Raw genomic sequence first — 8,477 nt, forward strand, 5'->3', positions numbered from 1 at the left:
CTGCGCTTGCGCGCTGCGCCCGGTGAAGCTGCGGCAGCGGCTGAGGCCCCGCCCCGGTGCCGCTGCCGCCCTCTTCCGGGGGCGCTGAGGGGCGTGGGGGGACTGGTGAGGGACCGATGAGGGTCTGAGCCGTGAGGGTCTGAGCTGTGAGGGGCGCGGGGTCGGGCGGGCGTGCGGCGGGGGCGAGCGGCCTCCTGTGAAGCGGGAGGAGGGGGAGAGGGGCTGCTGCGGAAGGGCACAGCTGGGACGTGTTAGCAGGTGGGAGCGGGGGCAGGTCTCCGAGGTGAGTGAGCTCCCGGGGCCCGGGGCCATCTCCTTCCCCTCACCCGTTCTCCTCGGCTCTGCCCTGGGCGGGGAGGGAGGGAAGAAGCGAGCGGGGCTCGCCCGCTGTTCTGTAGGGGAGCCCTGAGGAGAAACGGGGCTCACGCCGTTAGCAGCAGAGCTCTCAGGAGAGAGCGCAGGAGTCTCCCCGACGCCCTCCTGCTTTCCCCGTGCTCTGCTTGTCGTTTTATGATCCCAGGTTGAACATTTTGGGAGCCGCAGTGTCATTTGGCGTGTCTTGCGGAGGCAGAAATGCTGGCCGTGTTCGCCATCTCTAGTTATAGGTTGGCAGCTGGAGCGGGGGAACCCCTGAAGTGGGAACCGCAGGCACAGGGCAGCTGACAGGGAAGGGCCAGGGCAGGACAGAGCTGGGGTCACTGCTGCAGGCTATTCCCTCAGTAGGTCTTGAAGCATGATCCATGCACATATTTATCCCCGTTTTCTAGAAACCAAGGAAAAGTGGACTTTTTCAAGGTCATACGGTAAGCTAGGGCTGAACAGGTCTTTCCGGCCCAAATTCATTTTTAAGTCATTCCCTATAAAGCAAACAAGTGGAGGTTGTTTGATACAAGATAGATGTTGGAGATGTGCCAGCACTATAATTACCCTGTGACAAGGTGTTAGGATTAGGGATATGGGAGGGTTCTCTGATGCCAGAAAGGCCGGGCAGCCGTGGAGGGGAGAAGTGGAGCTGGGCCAGGCACTTAATGACAGGGGCCAACGATATGTGATGGAAATAAGCAACGATTGAGGTAAGGCAGTGCAGTGTATGAGAGAAAGCATGCTTGCTGTGTTATTAGTTACAGCACAGTAAAATCTCAGAGCTGTCTTCGTTATTTTTCCCTTTTCTGACTGCACTGTGATTTGAGTTGGGGGGGATTCATTACAGCCTAGTTTTCTTCTGCCTTTATCCAATGAGAAGAAGCAAAACCAGGCTGTAACATCTGTGTTTCAAGCAAAGAAATGAAATCCGACATGAGAGACAAGTCTGATTTTTCTGAAGGCAAGAAGCTTTAGGACCATACGTCTATAGTTTTCAGTTTTCCTGACAGGAGAAAAACAAAGAAATATCTGGCACATCACTTGATGGCTTTCATCAGCTTGTTTATGAGATTATACTTCTATATATTTACGATTATATATATACATATAAAAAAATATGTACACATATATATGTTTATGAGATTATACTCATATTTATTGTGATAAATATATTCCTAATTTACTCATTTTTTAAATAAATGGAAATTCAGTATGGCTATTGCTTATAGCACACAAGGTGCCATAAGTAATCCAAAGGGGGAAGGAAAGGGGTATAAAAAGATTGGGGAAATTAATAAATTTAAGTCCATCAGGAGTTAGATTTGAGAGAAAGACGTGCAAAAGTGGAAATAATTGAGAACATTTTGGAGTTGCAAAGGCATAAAAAGTGGGAACGAAGAGTACTATAGGTGTTGGAATGAAAAGAATGATTATGAGAGCATTCTTTATATTTTTGTATGCATGTTTAATGGAAAAAGGAGTCTGAAAGTAAAATTGAAGAAGACCCTTTACCATCTATAGGACCTAAGAGAATCAAGTAAAGATAAACTGACCAGTGGATATCTTTTTCTGATTTTTTCTGTAAGTATTTATAATTTTTAGATATTGTTAATGAGATTCAAACAAATTTCATACTGTATTGTCTGTAAAGTATCTCAAGTCCTTCTGCTACCAGTAGAATGAACTAATACTCTTAAGTATCTGTGCCCTTGAAGTGTAGGACACTGCCGTATTATGGTATCCTGAACCCTTCTCCATCCCCTGGAGAAATCCCATTTTGACAGTCCCTCAGGGGAAGCAATGGTACGTGCCAGCTGCCTTTCTAATATTTTTTGGCGCTGCCAAGTGGCTTATATAACAACAGTTCTACCTACTTTTCAGCGAGGGCATTAATTTGAGCCTTCCTTTTCTGCATGAGTACCCGCTTGCAGAGAAGTTGGATGGGTTTAGTTATCTCTCAGACTTTTTTACTCCTGTTTCAAATTGCCCCAATAACTTTTGAACTCATTAGGTAGACTCATAGACCAAGTTAAAAATACAGAAAGTGGTTGCATTCTGAAATGAGGATACAATAATTGTATGGATATTTTATGAGGTATTTGATGCGTACCAGAAAGTGTCCACCTTGGAACTGTGAAAAGCAACAGGTGGATGAAGAGAGTTCAGTATGAAATGCTCTGCCACTGTGCTGTGCTCGGCAGGAGACAGGAGGACGTGTAAGCTCGTGCACCGTTTCTGCGAACCACTGCTTGCCACACAACCAAAAGAGGCAGTGAGCTTTAGCAGCCATGTTAGGTAAGGGCAGCAAGATGCCACTTAGGTGGCCATCCTTTTTCTGGGCAGGAAGTTGATAAAAATTTTATGATAGCCATCATAGCTGAGGGCAGAAACAGCCTGCTCTACAGCCATCTTGGATAAGGGAAATGGAGGGAGGTGACTGTCACATTTCTCCCCTAAAGAGCTGATGTCTGTTTCGGGATGATGAAATGCAGCAGAGGTAGTTTATGTGCATACCTGCCAAATATCTGGATTGTGGCTTGAGTGTGTCAAAGTGCAGGAGAGATTCTTTGGTCTTGATGACTTGATGAAAACTAAGATCTTTTGCTGAAGGAAGCCTGTTGTGAATTTTAAGTTAACTGTAACTGACTAGAGAAGAAAAACACTGAGCATCATTATAGGCAACTTGGTGCCAGATTTCTGAGTATTGTGCAATGATGATCTAAAAGGCTACCAAAATATTAATGTACATCAGATTAAGATTGTCAGTGGAGAGGTGTTCTGAACCAGTTGCTTAGTGAGAGATCCTGATTCAAGAGAGATTGGTACATTTGGAATGAATGAGACATGATGTATAGCAGAGGTTCAATCTGTAGTATAAAAAATTAAGATGCCAACTGATGATGAAAGCAGAATAGATAAGGAGAAAGTTGGAGATGCAGAGTTTTCTACAGAGTTCTCATCCCTGAAACTCATTCATCAGCAATTTACTAGATCAGTTTCTCATTGATTTTCAGTAATACAGCAAATTCTATGCACTCTTTTAAGCCATACTGACTTTTAAAATATGACATTCTATAGAGCCATTTACTGCTACATAGAGCAATGTGGAAACATATAGCAAAGTTGAAATTGTTACTTACATCCTAATGTATCTTTCGCAAAACAAACTTGCCTCAGAAGTAGCTTCTGAGACATTCAGAATCAAGCTCAACTGTCAAAAAGTAAGGAACTGTTTCAGAGCAATAGGTTCATTTTCCGGGATCTAGAGATGTGTCAGTTCGAATGTTAACACTACAAAAAGGTAGTTCACAGCAATCGCCTCGTGTCCACCAGAGGACTGGGGGGAGGACTAGCTGCATGGCGTGTCAGAGTGACTAGCTCAGACCAGTATTTGCTGATCTATAGTTGCTTTTGAGATGCAGTGACTGAAAATGTAATCACTTTTTTCATAAGTAGGGAAAGTGGTCCCACAAAGTAAGTTAAACAAGGGGTGGCAAGATTATTGTGACATTGTGGTGATTCTACAATTTGTTGAAATATTGTGGTTGCAATTCTTGATAAAATTCACAATATTCAGTGCATGCACGATAGTGCATATCGCTGGACAGTCACAGGAGTAAATGGTAAATGGTGTAGCTGCACTGTATGCCAAGACAGCAACAATCCCATTTGAATTTTTGGATGCCTGTTCGTTTTAGCAGCTGCTGAATACATAAACATTCTACAAATGTGTTCTCTAGCAGTGTGTTTCTGTCCATGCTGGTGTATCATGAGAAGTAAATGGAGCAAGATCATGTCCTCAGAATGATGATCACTACTGGAAAACAACAGGTATTTGCTAATAGGTTATTTGCTGGTTTCACGATCACATTGAAAAAGAGCCAAATTATCCTAGATTAATAAAGATCACAAATAACACAAAGCCTGTAAGCACATCTAAGAGCTGACTTCCACTTCAGTTTTAGCTATGAACTTTGGTACTCAGTGTTAGAACCACTGTATGTAAACCACTTTGTAAAAGATTCTGCACAGATACAGACACAGATATGTGTGTGTCTGACCACTGAGTCCCTCTGCTTCCGCTGGCAGTGATTACACCAAATCCTTTTTATAAGCTCACCAAGCTCCTCCTTAAAATTTACTAGGACTTTACTTCCTACTCTTCTTTGTTCACACTGAAAACTTTGTTCAAAACCTTATTTCTCCAGTGATTAGAAAATTTTTTCTAATTACCAGCCTGGATTTATTGAAGGGTGGTTACACTTTTTTTATTGTGGCATTATCATTGTTCTTTAGTTTCAGATTTATTTTCTGCTCCTGATCTTTTCAGTCTCTGATTATATAAAGAATAATTGCATTATCTTTCAGCATTAATTTTGAAAGAAGAAGGAACTCAGCTGGTTTAATCCTGTCTTGTGAGGTAGGTTTTCCATTGATCTCGTTTTTGTTCAGACCCTTCCCTGCTCCTTTGTCTAGTTTGCATTGAGCTTATTAAAAGATACCCATACCCAGTATACAAATTAGTATCTTACTAACATAACAATTATATTCATGTAATAGAAATAGTAAGCATATATTGAATATACTATTTAATTTACATTATATATTCAATATATGCATGTTATATTTATAATATTATAAAAAAATATATTATTTATAAATATACTCTATCCTATCTATATATTCAATATGCTTTGTATAGTATGTTGATAATATATGTATAGGTATAAATAAGTATAATGTAACCTGTAAACCATTAATACAGTTGTCATGGTTTAACCCCAGCTGGCAGCTAAGCACCATGCAGCCACTCACTCACTTCTCCCCTGCCGCCCTCCCTGTCCCCGGTGAGATGGGGAAGAGGACTGAAAACAAGTAAAACTCATGGGTTGAGATAAAAACAGTTTAATAATTGAAATAAAAATATAATAATAATGAAAAGGAAGATAACAAAAAGAGAGTGAAATAAAACCCAAGAAGGACAAGTGATGCACAATGCACTTGCTCACCACCCGCTGATCGATACTCAGCCAGTCCCTGAGCATCAGTCTGCCCCTCCCAGCCAACTCCCCCCCAACCCCCATTTAGATACTGAGAACGACGTCATATGGTATGGAATATTCCCTTGGCCAGTTTGGGTCAGCTGTCCTGGTTGTGTCTCCTCCAAGCTTCTTGTGCCCCTCCAGCATTCTTGCCGGCAGGGCAGCATGAGAAGCTGAAAAATCCTTGACTTAGTATAAACACAACTTAGCAACAGCCTGAAACGTCAGTGTGTTATCAACATCATTCCCATACTAAATCCAAAACACAACACTGTACCAGCTACTAGGAAGAAAGTTATTGCAGCTGAAACCTGGACAACAGTATTATGCTAATTTTACATAGAATGTTTTTTCATTTCTAATTAAATTAGCTAAGATGGCATATCTGGCATTTTCACTGCTTTATGATTTTAGTAGAACGTAGTCAGCATGTAACCAGCTCTTAGTTGCTTTTCTGTTAATATGAGGTTGATGTTTTGAAATGTTTGATGTTTTCTGTGGCTGTTTGAAAAATAATGAGAAGTGGTTTAAAAAGAAATATGACATTTCTGATTTTTGTTTGTTTTAAATAAATGTATATATTAGACCAGATCTAATTTTCAAATGTAAATAATGTATTGCTTTAAACTGAAATCTCAGTGTGGGGGGTAAAGGGAGGAAAGTGAGATGTGCAGATGTTTATCCTGTTCTTTGGTGTTACTCAGTGGATAGGAGCAGTCTGCACAGTCACTGCTGAAGCTGATGGAAATTGGCCAGCCAGCAGCCAACACAACATTTGCTGCTACCTGATAGAAAGCATCCTGCTGAGAGAGGTGGGATGGAACGGTAGAGATAGCAGCTGTAGGAGAAAGATAGAGGGGGGAAGAAAGCAAGGTAGGCTCAAATGCTGAATGGTTTTGGCTCTTTAGAAGCCAGCTGTCCCACATAGCCTATACTCATTTTTATTCCAGCAACTGACATCACAGGGGGTGCTTTTTCTAGAAGATACTCTTGTCCAAACCCTGCCAAATATTTATATGAACAGGTTGCTGTCTTTCTGCAAAATAAGACAAAGTTCATAGAGCTTTGTAAGGGCAAATTCCGTATGCAGAGCCCTACTGTTTCATGAGACTGTATTGCAGATTGTAGCAGAGCATTCTCAGTTAATAGATTCCCAACTTTGAAGTCTGTATTTTGTCCTGCACTGATAGGCTTCTTGAAGGAGAAGGCAGTTGGTCTCAGTTGTGCAAAATGTTACAATATGTAAAATGCATGCAGAAATATTCATTTTCTTAAACAGTTGACATCCTTTCTCAACCGAGGAAGGTCATCAGATTTTACCAAAACTAAAATGTATTTGAAATGGCTAGGTGAAAATCTTCCTGAACTAATGTTTCCCTAGTAATTAGGAATATCTCTGGTAGGTGGGAATCTTCTCTTTTTTTTTTTTTTTTGGTGACTCTCAAAGATCATGTATCTATTCTCTCAACTTTCTTCTGCCAAAAGAATATTTCTGTTAAGCTTCAAGTGGAATTAAGTTACTGGTTATTGTTTGTTTAACAAAATGAGCAGAGAGTATCAGTCTTACTAAGTACTTTATTCTTCTTATTTTACTTGTATATATTCGTACGTTTTATTCACATGAAAACTTACAAATAGAGGCCAACAAAAGCTGGAAGGGAGTGCATGATAATAGCTTAACATTTTGTTCTGCCCATGATAGCAAGAATGTAAACAAGGGAAGGTATAAAAATATAAAGCATGGGAAGGCTTGTAAGAAGCCGCGAGGTGATACCTTTTCTTAAACCAAGAGATGAAAGCTTTTGGCCAGGCCCTGTTTCAGCATGTAAATGGAAACAGCAAAAGAAATACCACAATCATTGCTCTGAGTTTAACCTGATGAAGCTAAGTCTTAATCATGTCTTAGTTTGCATAGTAATCTTTTACAGAACTCGGGAGTTAAGTATTGGAAAAGTTTGCACGTCTTGCATGGCATTGTGGTAAAATACCTGAAGCGACTAGAGACAGCAGGAGCTTTCCTGTACAGCTGCTCCTGTTGCACGCTGCGTAACGCTGTTCCTATCTTAGTTTGTATCTAAAATTCACTTTGCCACTAATGGTTTATGATAACTGAAGGCTGCTATATCTTAAATTATTACAAAGATAATTTTGTGTATTGCAATTTTGACTGAGTTATATGTTTGTTCCTCCTTTGTCTAGGAAATTACTGCAATGATCAAAGCATACTCATAATTTCTAGCCATTCTAGTTTTGATAGATAAACAAATGTTGTTAATGGGTCTTAAGGAAACAGTGCATCTAAAGAGTTGTAAATTTTCTGTTATGTAAGTTGTGGTATCTTGGTTTTAATTCTAGCAAGTTCTATTGGGGAAAAAACAGCATGTAGTAATTCAGGCAGCCGGCCTGTCTGCATCTACTACGGTGAAGCTGTTCTAGTAGCAGTCAGCCAAAAGTCTAGTGAGAATAACTCAGTAATAAGAGTTTCTGGTCAGGGGGGAAGGGTGTGTTTTTTTGTTTTTTTTTTTTTTAATAAAGTAGCTATTTAGCACTTTGAACTCCACAGAATGCTTCCTGCTGAGACATAAATGGGAAATGGACTGGGCTAAAAGAGTATTTGAAAGCTCTTACATTGTTAAATAAAGAGCTTGGCTTTTGGCTAAGGCACTAAAATAGGTTTTAAGGGATTTGGATGCTTTCACTTTTATTATTCCCCTTTCCCGTGCAGGGTCCAGTTGTCCAACCCCCAGCCTGTGGGATATTTCCCTTTGACTCCTGGGTGATGCTCGGTGCTGTGCAGGACATGATGTAGGACATGCCAGTTAATTCCTTAGCGATACCCTTGTGCAGACGCTGCTCACCGAGAGGCCGAGCAGGGGGACAGACCTGCGATGACTTGTCTGGGGTGTGCTGCCCGCTGCAGCCCCCGCGCTGGCGGCCCGTGGAGCCCCGGTGCAGGGGCTCACCCGGTCCCCAGGCCAAGGCAGCTCTGTCCCAAGCCCCCGCAAAGGAGCGTCGCGTGTTCCCTCAGCGCTCGCCCCGGCCCTTGCCTGCACAGCTCGGGCCCGCAGCGGG

At 41.6% G+C, this 8,477-nt stretch overlaps 1 long non-coding RNA gene across 1 annotated transcript; it reads left to right on the top strand.

Moving 5' to 3' along the window:
* Positions 1-293: 293 nt before the first annotated feature.
* LOC141928258 (uncharacterized) lies at positions 294-7,732 on the top strand. The gene is made up of 4 exons (XR_012624707.1): positions 294-1,944; positions 4,104-4,194; positions 4,732-4,783; positions 7,605-7,732. It is a non-coding gene; the product is annotated as an uncharacterized LOC141928258 (long non-coding RNA).
* Positions 7,733-8,477: the final 745 nt, after the last annotated feature.

Source organism: Strix aluco, chromosome 11 (genome assembly GCF_031877795.1).
Source record: "Strix aluco isolate bStrAlu1 chromosome 11, bStrAlu1.hap1, whole genome shotgun sequence".
NCBI classification, from domain to species: domain Eukaryota; kingdom Metazoa; phylum Chordata; class Aves; order Strigiformes; family Strigidae; genus Strix; species Strix aluco.